This window comes from Prenolepis imparis, unplaced genomic scaffold, assembly GCF_030444845.1.
Source record: "Prenolepis imparis isolate NDT839.2.m4 unplaced genomic scaffold, iyPreImpa1.0 SCAF_12, whole genome shotgun sequence".
Taxonomy (NCBI): Eukaryota; Metazoa; Arthropoda; class Insecta; order Hymenoptera; family Formicidae; genus Prenolepis; species Prenolepis imparis.
The window spans coordinates 3,614,369-3,629,255 of record NW_028141170.1 but is presented as its reverse complement, the minus strand read 5'-3'; the positions used below and the strand labels follow the sequence as shown (position 1 = coordinate 3,629,255).

Here is a 14,887-nt window from a genome sequence, read left to right as displayed (position 1 = left end):
GCTAACCATTTTTAGGAGGATCGTGAACTGTATGCTTCATTCTTATCTGTTCAGTAGCGCTCGAATGAATAATTGAAGTCTTGTCATTGATGTCTCACTATTTTTTACCCATACGGTTTTTTATAGGTCTACGTTTTTTTATTTTTATCATTGAGCAAACGCTCAGTTAAGCTCAGTCTTGCGAAACTTAACCGCGATCATTGTCGAAGGAATAATTAAAAGCCTCAGCATTGCATTTCTATTTTTTGTTGCACGTATTTCGTATAGCGAACCTTTCGGAAACTTCAGGAAATAATAAATTTGCAATAAGCTCGAATCGGGCTATTCGGAACTGACTAGATTGATATACATGCGTAAATAAATAGCCAATACTTGAAAATAGTCATGGCTTTTCGACGACACTTTTTTGCAATGCTTTTGGCTTAAATGCATTGTTTAAGAATCATGAGAGATAATTTATAATTGATGATCGTATAAACTCGAGATAAATAATTGCATGTATATATACATGAGTAGAGTGATTATTTGGAACATTAATTATTATCAAGATTTTTTTCCACGAATATTAAATAGTCATCCGTACAGAAAATCGTGATCGAATTGAATAAATCGTGATTCGCGATTTGGTTTTCTCGTCGACTCTTCAATTTGCGGTGGTGCAACACTTTAACACCGCGAAAGTGAAACCCGTCCACGCATTGATCGACTGCAGGGGTAAGAGGAAGGGAGAGGAGAGAAGGAAGGGCGCGGGAGCATAAACTCTGAAGTCCTCCCCGCCCGCTACCACTCGTCGGGGGTTTTCGCTACCCGGTGAATTTCGATTTCCATGAAAATCGCACTGTCGTCGTCGTAAACTATTCGCTCGCATATACTTTTGACGCGATTTTCCGGCAAAGAGCATTTTATCGCGTTTGTGAAAACTCGAAAAACGAATTTTTAACAAAACAAATATCACAATTCCGAAAGAGAGAGAGAGAGAGAGAGAGAGAGAGAGAGAGAGAAAATAGTTTTTTTTTTCAAAAATATAATTAGCATAATTTTACACTCTAGAAGCTTCATAATTTTAGGCAAAATTTTCCCTGTCTATCTTCACAATTCTCTATAAATTAATTTTTTTATAAATGCTTGAAAGCTTTCTTGATTTTTATTATTGTGTAATTTTACAAACAATTTCAACTTATTTCTTTTTCCTTGCAATGACTCTTTCAAAATTGATTTATTATGTAAAATTCTTTGTATAGCTTTCTTGAAAAAGCTTTTTTTCTGTTCTCTTCGTTTCAAAGATTATTGAGAACACGGATATTGCGTAACGCAGTTTTCTTGATAGAGAGATATTATCCATGTTTTATGCAACATTTATTTATTTAAATCAATTATAAATTATTTCATTTTTAATTATATATATATTTTATTTTTCAATTTTTAATTATGTACTTACATCGTCTTTCTTCTCTAATTAAAGAATTATTTTTTATAATAAAGTCAACTGAGATTGGCTCAATATAATTATTTTGATTTACTTTTAATTAATATTTCCTCGATATATTGGCTTATTATGTGTTTTAAATGCGAATTATTCTAATAAAGGTCTCATCTAAGTTTTTTATCATGCAATGAGATTTCTAAACAGAAATCCGAAAGATCGTGCACATAACACATTGGTCATCGTACGTATTTTATAGTTCCCTGCATTCGCAAAAATGCAGCCGCTACAGAATCGATTTCTGGCGAAAGGGCATGTACGATTTTCTGGCCGGTTGTGTTACGAATTTTTTATATGTTACATATATAATCACTGTTTTTTTAATGGAAATATTTTATGCTGATTTCTTCTTTTTACTCCATTTAAATTTGAAATGTCTATTTTTTATAAAGTATTTGTTACAATAATACATAAAAAATGTCAGAGAATTAATTTTTTTTACCATTTCAAACTTTAAAATTTAAAAAATATATTTAATAAGAATTATACAGAACTGTTTGTTTATCTCATTGCCATTAGTTTTAGAACAACAAGCATATACTCGCATTTTTCATTATTTTAAAATCTAATATAATAAAGAGGGAAAACCTACTATACTCTTTTTTATCATTTTGGCTTTAAAGCGACACAAAAGAATACACTTTTAATTAGTAGGACAGTAATTTGACAAATGTACATATTAAATTTTGTCTTTGTAACTTTTTTTTCTACTTGATACTAACCGCGTGATATCTCTCGATCCGGATTTACGATATTCACAGCTTCAATTCAGAGCATCGGACGTCGTTAGACAATATCCACGATGGCAAACGTTATTCCTCGAGGTGTAGATAGGCAGCTAGGTTCACCACCCTGAATCACCCCGAGGATATCTCTTCTGTCGCGATCCTTTCACCGTTGCGCGACCGTGCGTGCGCGCTGCAAAAGGCTTTAAACCATTGCCGGGCCGCCCTTTATGTTATTCTGTGGTTCCTCAGAGAGACCGGCATTTCGCCGGTCATATTCAAGACTCGATCCACTTGGCCTCGCGCTGGCGGGCGACGCAGGGCGCCGTTTACCCTCAACATTTATCTTGCCCGATCTGATCGCACTGAGGATCGCACGGAGGGCGAGGGCGAGAAATTACGTCGATAAGGCCGATCGCTGTCCCGACTTTTGCTGACTAGGCGGTCCCTACACGGCCACCTACGCGGCGACGACGCTTATCGATTATCAGGACATCGGGAAATGCGATCGATTCTCAGATTCGGTTGGCCGATCGGTTACCTCGCTCGAATCGCCTTAGCTTGTTTGTCAACAACGCTAATTCACCCCGCCGAACGAATCGGCGATCGGAATCTCCCCCGCGTCTTCCCTTATATTCCACCCTTTTCGATGGGGTCGAATGGGATTGATCCTGGATCGAGACGCACGCGTGTATACACTCGTGATTATTCACAATGCCGATCGCGACATCTCCTCGTGTCACCCCCCTCGAAGCGTCGTCCGACAACGCGCGCACTGTTGCCGGCTTTCGCGAAACAATTGCACTCTTCGGCACCGATCAGCGTTGATTCGTTATTAGGACGCCCGCTTGGCGAACGCCGATTCCTCTTTTCGAAAAATCGCGAGCGTTTTGGCGAAGCCACTCGCGAGAATCCGAAATTCGCGACGACCCTCTTTTCGCGTAGGGGTTGCGCCTCCGCCTTCGCGTACTTCTCCTCGGCGGGATGACACACGCAAGAGAGCGCGTTGTGTGTGGAACTCGGGTAGACCTGACCTAGCCCAACGCGACTCGGCTTGACTCTCCTCTCTCGTCCTCCTCCCCTTGCGTCGGTATTGGTCGGCGGATATACGTCGATCTCCCTTCCGCTTCTGTCAGTACCTTTCTCTCTCCTTCTCTCTCCCGTCTCTCCCTCTTCCTCGCACTCGTTTTCTTTCTCTCTTTCTGACGCACGCGGACGTGGTGGTGCGCCCGCAAAGCTGCCAGACCAGAGCCAGAGGTGGTGCATTTCTCTGCGCTGCGCTTTCGATCGACCCGTTGCCAGAGGTTTCCTCCCCCTCCTCCTCTCTCTCGGTTCTCGCCCTTCCTCGCCAACCCCTCGAATCCTCCCGTTCCTCCCTCTGTGCGTCTCGCTTTATCGTATACCACTTTTGTATCCCCGGTCTATCATTCCCGGTTCATCCCCCGCTCATTCCTTTTCGTTCGCCGCTGCCACCCTCCTCCCCTTCCCCGCTTCTTTTCCTCTCGTGCATTTCCCTCTTGCGTCCTTGTCTTGTCGTTTATCGCGTCTCACCCTCCTCGTCTCTCTCTCCGCGCGTTACCCCTTTCAGCCGCCCGTTTCGACGCGCGTGCAACCAACCCCTTCGGCGCACTACCCCTGTTTTATGCGCCGCTTTCTCCCTTTCTCTTCGCCGTCGCAGTGCTTGTTTGTTCGTTCCTCGTTGTTGTTGATGACGATAGAAGACATGCGCTGATCATTCCCCAAGTTTAATTCCTCGGATAACTTCTTTGCGATTTTAAAGCGCCATCCATACTGAGGAACGTTCTAGCGAAAGTTGGGTGATGTACTTTGAAATTTTAAGTTCGAAAATGTTACTACACATAATATGGAGCTACGTAAATTTTGATAAAATATAATTTAATATATAAAATAAAATTGATTAATCATTCATTTTTATTAATAATAATTTAAACTTTGTAAGGGTTGATTATGTTTTACTGTATATGTGGTACGCATCTCGTATTTTATGGTCAATGTAATAATTGACATTTATATGTCATTTATACATTTTCCATAGTTTTTATATAAATAACGAGAATTGTATATTAACTCGGAAATTATGGTTTGTTTTTAAAAAAATGTCTTTTTATCGCATCTCATTGTCACGTTACATTATTTTTATTTTGCCTTTTTCATGTTTCTTTGCGGTACATCCCTCTATTGCACAGTTCAAACCTTTCTGTGTGCACCATATCTTTTCTTGTCTGCCGCCCTCTCAGAATCCCTTTACAAGAACATGCGTTTAAGCTCTCCGACTACTTCGGGCTTGTACTACTTGCCCCTCCAACTATCTATTCTCATTCACAACTTAGGGAAGGTGCAACGAGATGATGCACAATCACGTAATGCACAAAATCGATGGGGGTAGGGAACTTACTATTATATTTAAAAATACTCTCCCTCTCCCTCTCTCTCTCTTCCTCTCCCTCACACACACAAACATACATGTATATATAAAATTTCAAATTAATTTATTTGTAAGAAAGATAATGATAATCTTCGAATTACATACGTCAGTCATCTTGCGAAAATGAAATACGCGTATTATTTAATTGATAAAGATAGCATTATAGGTCGATAGATCGACTGCAACTCGATTGTTGCATATACTAGATTAGTCAATCGTCTCATGTACGAAATGTCACAATTTAGTAACGAATTATAATAGAGATAGCAATGGTATACATATAATGTTCGCGGCATATAACTCCTCGGTCGGTTTTTTGCGTGTCGACTTCATGATCACCGAGTATGTGGAATCCAACTGGCCCAGACCCTGGCCCAGAGTCACGGCCATTTGAGATCGGTAACCCCGTTCACTCCGTTCACTACATACGAGAACGCGCGCGCGCGCAACGAGTCTTTCGAATCATCGCGAGATTAGTCGACGGGACCGCCGACACATCGCGGCGCGAGAAGGAAGGTCATCGAACCCTCGAAATTCTCGGACCCTAATCCGAAAGACCGGTCTCGATCCTACCGCACAAGGTTACGTGAGCAATCATTGAAGTCTATTCGCGTTTCAAAAAAATTAAGTCGTTAATGAGAAAGCAGACAAATCGAAGTTACTGTGAACTTTTGAGGCCGTAGATACATTGTATTTAGAACTTAAATGTCTCGAAGTTATCTTATATATCGAAGCATTTTTTACACAATACTCAGACGAAAATTTTTCTTTCAATTTCTACTTTAGAAATTTTTATGTTGATTATTAAATTTTTTATAATCCTGTATCATAATAGCGGATCTTCTGATTTGCAAGTTTATCCGATTCGCTTCTGATCGAGATTATAAAAATTAGAAAAATTATGATTTGTTATCTTTTACATTAAGATATTTTTTTAGAAAATTTGAGCTTTTTAGGATCTTATCGAAATCCGCCTGTGATAATAAGATTTTGAATAACATAATATATATTTGTTTTTTATAATGTTATTTGTGTGAATATTACACACACATTTATGCGTTACGAAATAAATTTATATCGAGAAAGAATGGGAGTTTCCAACAATAAGAGCAACAAAATGCATATTTACCGCAAGATGATTTAGCATTACAATTTATTGATTCGCTATAATTCACTTGGCGCTGTTCCCGATATTAATAGAATATTTGGATTGTGATATTGGATTGTGCGAGATTTATTCGTAATTTTATCGAAATCGCGCATACGGTATAGTGTCATTTACGGGCAAGGTTTTCTTTTTTTGCCAATGCTGTTTTGTTCATGCATATTGTCTCCCGACCTTTCATTACAAAATTTATATTTGACTGATCGTTAAATTATGGCGATTAATTATCGCTTACGATTCATTGAGAAAATTAATTAATTCACGGGCGTAGGAAAACGAACCCTCCATAATTCTTCTTTCACATGTGTATGGGGGAAGAAAACCGCTATTGCAAATAAATAAATAAAGAGCTTCGGAACTAGGTGCAAAATTAAAATGTATTGTTCGTATATACCGTTCGTAAATCTGTGTCTTTACGACAAACCGTGTTTTATGCTACGATTATGGCTGGCGAAGCCATGCCATTGACCTCCTCCTCTGCTGTGACGAAATTTCGGCATGTGGGCATACGCGACGGCTGGCTCATGTTGAATTTCACTTTTCGATGGGACAACATATGCGATTCACCTCTCGGTTGCGATTTTCACGATAGCGAGCCAGCCGGCGGCGGTCCTACGCCTAGCGAAAGAAGTTTCCGCGTGAATCGCCGACGACTACTAACCTAGATATGTTCCTCGGGGTCGTCGATCTTTTCCCTCCTCGGCAGGAGAACGCGACTGTGTACCAGATATATTAATTTCCTACGGTACGACCGCTTCTTGCACACGAATCGAACGTCGACGCGCGTTTGCGAACTTTCCGAGTTTGTCTTCTGTAGGCCAATACTCTCTCGGATACGGAAGCTTAACGTTAACCGATGATATGACTTTGTCGCAATCGAAATAAAAATTTGTTACAATCCATTATTATTACGATTTTATATTCTAAACGTTCATTCTTGTAAAAATCGTTTAGATAAAAGGAACTGACAAATTAATACTTCTAATATCAATTTAATGCAATAATTTGTCCTTTGATTGAATTGATATTTGTGTGAAAAAATACTTGCTAGCAAATTTAATTTCTTAATAACTTTTAAATTAAATGTTTGTAGAGGAAACACAAATATTGGCAAATTCATAGTTAGTTTAATAATCTTTGAAATTAAATCATAAAATTTGTTTACAACAAGATTATCGGAATGTTTAGTTAAAAATGTGGTTTTAAAAAAAATACAAAAATGTGATAAATTTAATTTTTCTTGATTTCGAAATTTTTAATTTATTTCGACTCGCGATGAAACAAAAATGTGTTTAATTTCAGAGTTACTCGTGTCAAGTATAATTTATATCTGTATTTTTATTATTTTATTCAAGCATTTGATAGATTTTCGATCGAGAAAGAAATCGGGATGTCGCGCGCGCAAAAAAAACTAGAAAAATTCGTAGCGGCATGTCGCGCGTCACTTGTAAGTTTCTAATCAGACACGTAATAGCGGTCACCACGGATAGAAAACCGAATGTGAACCGGAAACGTCGTTTCCATGGAACCCATTTGGATCGAAGCAAGGTGTTTTGCCTCCCGCGCGCGCCGTTCCGCGCACTTGTAACTGTTACTTTAGAAGTATATAACGGGCCGTCCAGCGTACGTATGTATATACCCGTGTTTATCAAGTGGATTGCGTGTGCGTAAAGATTGCGGCGAATAACGGGGAGAAATTTGTTTGCCGCGCGAGAACCCGAAATCGTGCGTACCATCGTACACACGATTCATTTTGAACGAAACTATATCCCCGATTCGATAATTTGCGCGATATAATTACACTCGTTTGCGTAATGATTGAAAGAATTACGATTAAGTAAACAAGTCTAATTAAGTAGTATACGTGAGATATTTATCTTTTCTATTTATTTCTTTGGACATATTTTTCGGTTTTTCATATACATTATCTCGCATTTTAGAATTATTTTAATTCGATAATTCTATTATTTTTATTAAACGTAGTTAGATCTCGATTTCAAGTTTTGTAGGAGAAAGAAAATTCTGGAAATTCTAAAATATTATATTATCATATATTTTTATTACATATTTTTGCGTGAGGACGCTGTATATAAGGATATAATTTTTAAAAAGTGCATTTAGTAATTTTAGATGATATATTGAAAGAACAAGATATATGTGTGTGTCTGCATATACAAGTCACACGTTAAAAAAACGTAGTTTTTAAGGAATAAAAGATAATAGATATTTAAATTGAAGGATGAGATGATTAAAACTGCGATGCAGAGCGGTTGCACATACGGTTACAAAAAGACATAAATTCCTTCCGTGGCAAGCCAGTGAGGATTTACTTTAATACAAAAGTAACGCGAAGTAACAGCACTTTCTACAAAAAGCTTAAACGCAATATGTCCCGGTTCAAAGCCTTACGGGTCATTGACCTCTCGCGCAGTCGGCGAAGCATCGACCTTCTTACAAACGTCCAGACCTTTCTTAACCGCGGAAGACACAGAACTAATATTTCATGCGCTTGCTTAACTATAGTTGTCTAATTTTGCGAATACTGAACATCGGGTTTTTTTCGTCATATTTATAGATGATACTAGCAATTAGCAGACATTAATTGAAATGTTGGCCAGAGAACAAATGATGCAAATAGGTTTCCCCGTTTTAAGAAACAGAAGGGAAGTTTATGAAACTTGAATAAAATTCGACTTTACATTTATCTAACAAAGAATTCAATTACCATATGTGTCAATCTCTGCTTTTAATTTGACGTTTAAATATTATGTTTGGCGAAGATTTTTTGTAAATGCAAAAGTTGCCTATTTAACTGGCGAAACCAATTTAACATCAAATTTGGCTTTTGTTCGTATACTCTCTGTTTATCGATAACGGTGTTCAAACAGGAAACTCGCTGAAATATTTAGCATCCTGAGCATTGGGTAATTACCGGTTTGTTGCTGCTTCCTGTCGCTTGAAAAGTTTTTTATATGAAAGTGCGATGCTGCTCGTGACACTTGCAATCCCGTCTAAAGAGCCTCGTCTTTAAAATATTATATTTTGCGAAAATAATTGCCATTTTGTACCTTCATAGATTTTACGTAATACGATCTAAAAATATTTTTATGTAAAAGATTCTATATATTAAGCTTCTCTTTTTCTTTCCTTTTTCTCATCTAATTTAGATATTAAATATTTATTTTTCAAGTCATTACTACACTTTTAGATTTTTAATCGTAATTCGGAAACTGATAGTGATTCAACATTTTGATAAGACCTATCGTAAAATGCAAATATAAAAAATGCTAAATATATCCAATTATTAGAGATATTTAAATTTACGGAAATTTCTTTTTAATTTGTGAAACATAAAATAAGAGCTACGGTTTCACAAATTTTAATAGATACAAAGCCTAATAGAGACACATATGTATTAAAGGTTTTAATGCGAAGATGGCGTGTTTCTGGCTGATTGTTCTATATTTTCCCCTTACCAATCATTTGAGGTAGCGAGTGAAACATCCCCGCGCGGCTTCGATTTCAGCGAGTTTCCATTCATCGCGCGTAACATTGAAAATCTCGTTTTCCAGTCGGCCGAGCGCGGCTTTAGAGGCCGTTGTACCCGGCTGGTAGCAAAATGTAAACCGGAAAAGCAACGAGCAAGTGAATTAGCAAAGTGAGTTCGCGATTGCCTCCATCTTCTCTCTCGTCCCTCTCGCTCGTCCAACCTCACTCTCTCCCCACACCCCACACCCCACTCCCTCGAGCAAGCGAGCAAGCGAGCAAGCTTCGTCCTTCTTTCTTCTCGTTCGCCATGGCATCTTCTCCATTCTCTCTTCGCCACGGATCTGAAAGAAGGTCTCTACCGGTCGTTGTCCCACTTAGAGATCTACTTAAACTTGGACCACACCATAGGCATGGTGCACTGAGTAACGAGGTTCCGATACCCCCATAGGGGATCTTTAGCTGCATAGCGTATACGGGGTGTCCTCGAACTATCGGTGCTACTTTCGTCTACACGCGTATTTTTTCGATGCATTTCTTTCTTTAACTCCTGTTTCCTCTCTGTAGGAATATATTGAATTATGACGTTTGAAGCGAGAAATCGTGCGAATCTCTTTGCCTTGTGAAATATATTGAAATCAATTATTTTTTGTGTGTGCTACTACTTGCATTTGATAGCATAAATTTATAAAGTATGACAAAAACTTTTTTTTTTATTTATAACTTCGAAAATTTTATATAATTAATAAACCTTATAAAATCTCTTAATTTTTTTATTATCTTGCATTCTAATAAATATATATATAATTATACATGTGCTCTATATTTCTAATGAAAATAGATCTTGTTACATTTACTCAAAATTTTCATTAATTTACGAACAGAAAAGAAAATCTTCGATATATTTTACCAATCTATCGAACGCGAATGGAGTGATATATACAAAAAAAATTAATTTATTTTAACATATTTCAAGAAAGAAATTCATGATTTCTCGTTTTTAATACTATAATTTGATATGATGTCAGCGAAGGATTAAGAGTTTAATAAAAACGATAAAATACATCTAAATTTCTTTAAATACTAGAAATTATGAGGCCTTATTTTTCAATGAATCAAGGATTTATTTGACAGGGGCTTAAAACATTACCAAAAAATCAACTTGTTATTAAAGATTAAAGAGTTATATAAAGATTATATACCTATATATAATTTTAAATAAAATTAAATAAAATGAAAATCATAATTTTAGATTTTAGAACATATTGTGTGGCCGCTATGTATGGCTACATATTTTTCTCGTAGGAGACAGTATCGCGCGGTGAACTAACTTTAACTCGTGCAAATTTTCGTAATCTGTCATCTGATTTTATCGGACAATGTTTTTTCTCATATGGCCCCGCACTAATTTATTTTGATTAATCTTCTTCAAAACGATTAGATGTAAAAATTACAAATCATAATTACATGCTGCTATTTGTATGTATGCTATAATATTTTAATATTAAAAAAAATAATCATTTGTATTTTACACAATAGCAATAATTAATAGTCTAATTTTGTAATTTTAAAATTTATGATTAAGTGATTAAAACGCGAAACGAAAATCATAATTTAGATATTATATAGTATCTAAATAAACGCTATCAGTTTCAAATCACTTATTGGAGAATCTTAATAAAAAGTGTATTTTAAAGAGTTAAGAGATTCATGATCCTGCAATGGTTAAAACCATTTGCTTTTTATATTTTTTTTTCTCTCTTATTTTTTTACTTATCTATATCTCTCTTTGTATTTATATGTCTCTTATTAATTATTTAAATTATTTTTATATCACTTTCGAAAATCACTATCGATGAAGTAAGATAACATACAAAGAATTGATCTCTTCAAATTGCAATTTTAATTAAAAATTAAAACAGAACTAGAAGATTCATTATGAAGCGCGTAAGAATACAAAATATTTTTTTGCAATGAAAGAGAGAAAGAGAGACTCTCACACACACACTCAACAATTTTCTTTAATTACACTTGGTTTAATGATATCGCTGTAAAAGCTATAATTTGTAATTCAACTCTTCGTTTCTTTGAAGATGATATGAGGTATATATTTAAATGCAAAAAGCCGATGCACGTCGTTATAGAGGATTCGTGTCGATCGAAGAAAATCGGGCGCACAAACGGTACCGCTGTATTTACTCGTAACGACGGCAGATAAAATTATGCAGTGTGCATATGCGTGTGTGTGTTTGTATGTGTATGTGTGTGGTGGGCGCGTGTGTGTATACATATATGTATGTGTGAAAAGATTTTTCAGCGTAAGCGTGTCTCACCGATCCGCCCTTGCCCCTGTCCTGTTTACGGCCATCGAAACCGAAGCGACGGATGTCGCGCGTCACTCGCCTAACTGTACATATACCCGCGTCTTGTGTATATACGAAAAGTACCGTACAGGTACATACAACATCGAGTGCCGCGGCCAAACGGTCGTAAAACGCGTGAATACGTGAGGACGATAGGTATATATGTGGGCTCACTATGCACGCGCGTCTATGCGTGTACAGGTGCGTAAAAGCACCGTTGCACGATGAAGAGAAAAAGAAGAGAGAGAGAGAGAGAAAGAGAGAGAGAGAGAGAGAGAGAGGAGGAAAAAGAGGAAGAGCACACAGCCAAAAGTAAAACCGAATTCGTTTTCGGTAAGGCTTGAGGCAGCCGAATGTGCGCTTATCTGCGGCTTCTTATCACGAGTCTCTTTTTTCAGGGTCTTCCTCATTCGGATGTCTGCGTTTTCTCTTTATGCATATTATATAAGTGCACACGAGATGCGTTCTTTTGCAATTTTACTCCGAATAGCGTACGCATCTTTTTAGCTTCCTCTCTCTGGAGATTGTGCAAATCTTGTATTTATAATTTTAATCTCTTACATTATTATTTTGATCTTTTATTTTCTACGCGTTTCAAATGTGGCACTTTATGAAAGTGCTATCCTAAATTCTTTAAACCTTTATTCCTTATATATATATATATTTATTTATTTATTCCACACAAGTAAATTTAAATATAAGATCATAAATTATTTATTATTTTATATTATTTTTACAGACAAAATTTTATTTGCGAAATATATTTGTATTTAGTTTTTCGCGATAATAGTGCTAATATTTTTTTAATTAATTTAATTATTTTCATCGAACTAATGTCGCTTGTGAATGTAATATAGCCAAATCTACTTGTGCAAATTAAATTGACCCGTTGTGCCATTTATTCTTTTTCATAATTACTTGTTTAAAAAACGGAACTTGTTTTACCATGTGTAATATATCGCGCAGTAATTTTGATAATCGTACGTAATGTACAACTTCTGTATGCTTACGCAAATATGCATACCTTAAGAGGCAACGCAGACATCTACTGGTTCTTATGTAATACAAAGAGAAATGAATCAGGATAGCAGATCAGAGGCTCTCATTGTACAGGGAATATTTAAATATATTTGAGATAGTTTTGGATGATTCGCGTGCGTGTGCACTAATTTCTCGTATCTCGTTTTAAAACTTTTAATATTGGTCACGAGGAGAAAAATTAATTAATACTTTAGACAGCTTTTATAACACATATATAAGCATAAGCACATATCAGTCATTGATATAAAGGTTTGGATTAAAGTGAAACAATCTCAATATACTATATGTATATTAAACAATTTTTATCAAAAACATTTTGATTTGTATGAAAATATTGTTTAATTAAGTATTAATTTATATCTTTAAATTATATTTTTTTTTAAATTTAATTTTTGATAAAACAAGCACAGCTTATATTTAAGCTTATATTGTTTTTTAATATAATTTAAATTTTATTTATTTGTGATTATTTATTTTTGTGCCCTATGGATAAAACAATTTATAGAAAATATATGAAATGAGTTTTCAGTTTTATTTTAAAGGGGTCTTTTTAAACGTTGAATTACTCGCATTGTTTGAATACATTAGGAAAATAGAAAATGTTGTTCACAAAGGGCAACATGCTTGTAATTTATATCTGCATCGCTTTTACTGCATTTTGCTTTCACAAAAGCACAACTCTGGTAAAAGGCAAACATCGTTTGATCAGTGGATGATGAAAATGGAACAAGATGTAGTTCACTGATCTCAATGCAATGTCTTTTTTGAGTACAAATTATAGCCGTATCGTATAATAATAATCAATAATCGTTATTCTACTAAATTTATTTTACTAAATTCCTCGCAGCACTTGTGAATAATCTAAAATTGACCTTAAAATTTTAATTAATTATTATATTTTAAGCATGTAATATTTAGGCATGTAATAGATAACAAAATCTAAAAAACAATTTATTAAAAATTTACAATACATATTGCAAGTCTATTATATATTTTGAATATTATTATTTATTTTAATAATTTATTTTAATAAATATTAATACTAACTATACACATATATTTCTTTTGCCAGTTTAATTTATATACAATTATATATTATAAATATATTAACTTATTTATTTTATGACATCGATAAAATATCGCATTTCTATAATTTTTAAAACGCGAGGGCAATTTTATCTCGCGAAAAGAATCCAAAGACATAACAGCTTAAGGACATGCTCGCATGCTACCTCTCTCCAGCGTCGATTCCTACGAGAGAGCACCGAAACTGATCTCCTTCGGCCGCGAGTACATCGATCCTCGTGGCCGCTGCGCCGTTTCGCAAAAGTACAAGTGGAAACGACGTCGCGTCGGCCGGCCGCGCGGCAGCCTGTGAGTAGTGCGGCTGGACGTCGGGCCGGCCGCCGGGCCGGCCGCTTTCAATGGGGACACGTGATCGTGCGTACTCGCGGTCAGACGGCGGCCGACCAAAGCGCGCTCTCCCTACTTGCGCTGGAGCCGAGTGAGCGAGCGAGCGCACAGTACGGACGACCGCTATATCATTTTCGCTACCGGATTGCTCGCCTCACGGTTCACCGTTCTCGCCGGTTGTTGAACCCGACTCTCTTTGCGCGCTACATAACCTATTTTGTAATAGCACACTTCGTGCCGCGCTAACCGGCACACCAACTCGGCATCCTCATTCCGAAATGGAGGTTCGTACTACTCATCGTGGCATGCTGCCAATTGAACGCGTTGTCTTTTCTTCTTCTCATCTTCCATGGATTGAACAATTTTTTTAATACAAAAAGAGAGAGAGAAAGAGGGAGAGAGGGAGGGAGAGAAAAAGAGTAAGTTACATCATGAAAGAAACAATATATATATAATAAACTTGCAATATATATATATATATATATATATATATATATATAATATTTAATAAATTATATTCGCAAATATATTACAGTCGAATTATATTCGTGAATATATTATAATCGCGAAAATTAACTGTTTGATTAGAATAAAGCTAGTAGGTCGAGTGCATGCACACACACAACACACACATGTGACCGGTATCGATGCATTTCCTCTTTAGTTAAAGTAGAATATTTGACTTTCGCGGTTAGCAAAGTGGCACAAATGCTGGAAATGGAGAAGATCAATTTTTCAGTATTTAATTTATTGATCTGAAAAGTT

General features: G+C 36.2%; 2 protein-coding genes across 3 annotated transcripts in view; one reads left to right on the top strand and one right to left on the bottom strand.

Moving 5' to 3' along the window:
* Positions 1 to 14,887, top strand: part of LOC145943628 (protein FAM76A) — a 47,921-nt gene that overhangs the window by 18,425 nt on the left and 14,609 nt on the right. The gene's annotated exons all lie outside the window — the stretch shown is intronic.
* Positions 1 to 14,887, bottom strand: part of Blimp-1 (PR domain zinc finger protein 1) — a 35,893-nt gene that overhangs the window by 8,369 nt on the left and 12,637 nt on the right. The window contains exon 1 of one of the 2 annotated variants that reach the window (XM_083051513.1): positions 2,206 to 3,604. The exons of the other annotated variant lie outside the window; for it this stretch is intronic. The gene's annotated coding sequence lies outside the window, so the exon portion shown is untranslated. Of the gene's footprint in view, positions 1 to 2,205; positions 3,605 to 14,887 lie in introns of those variants that run through there. 2 annotated transcript variants of the gene reach the window in all.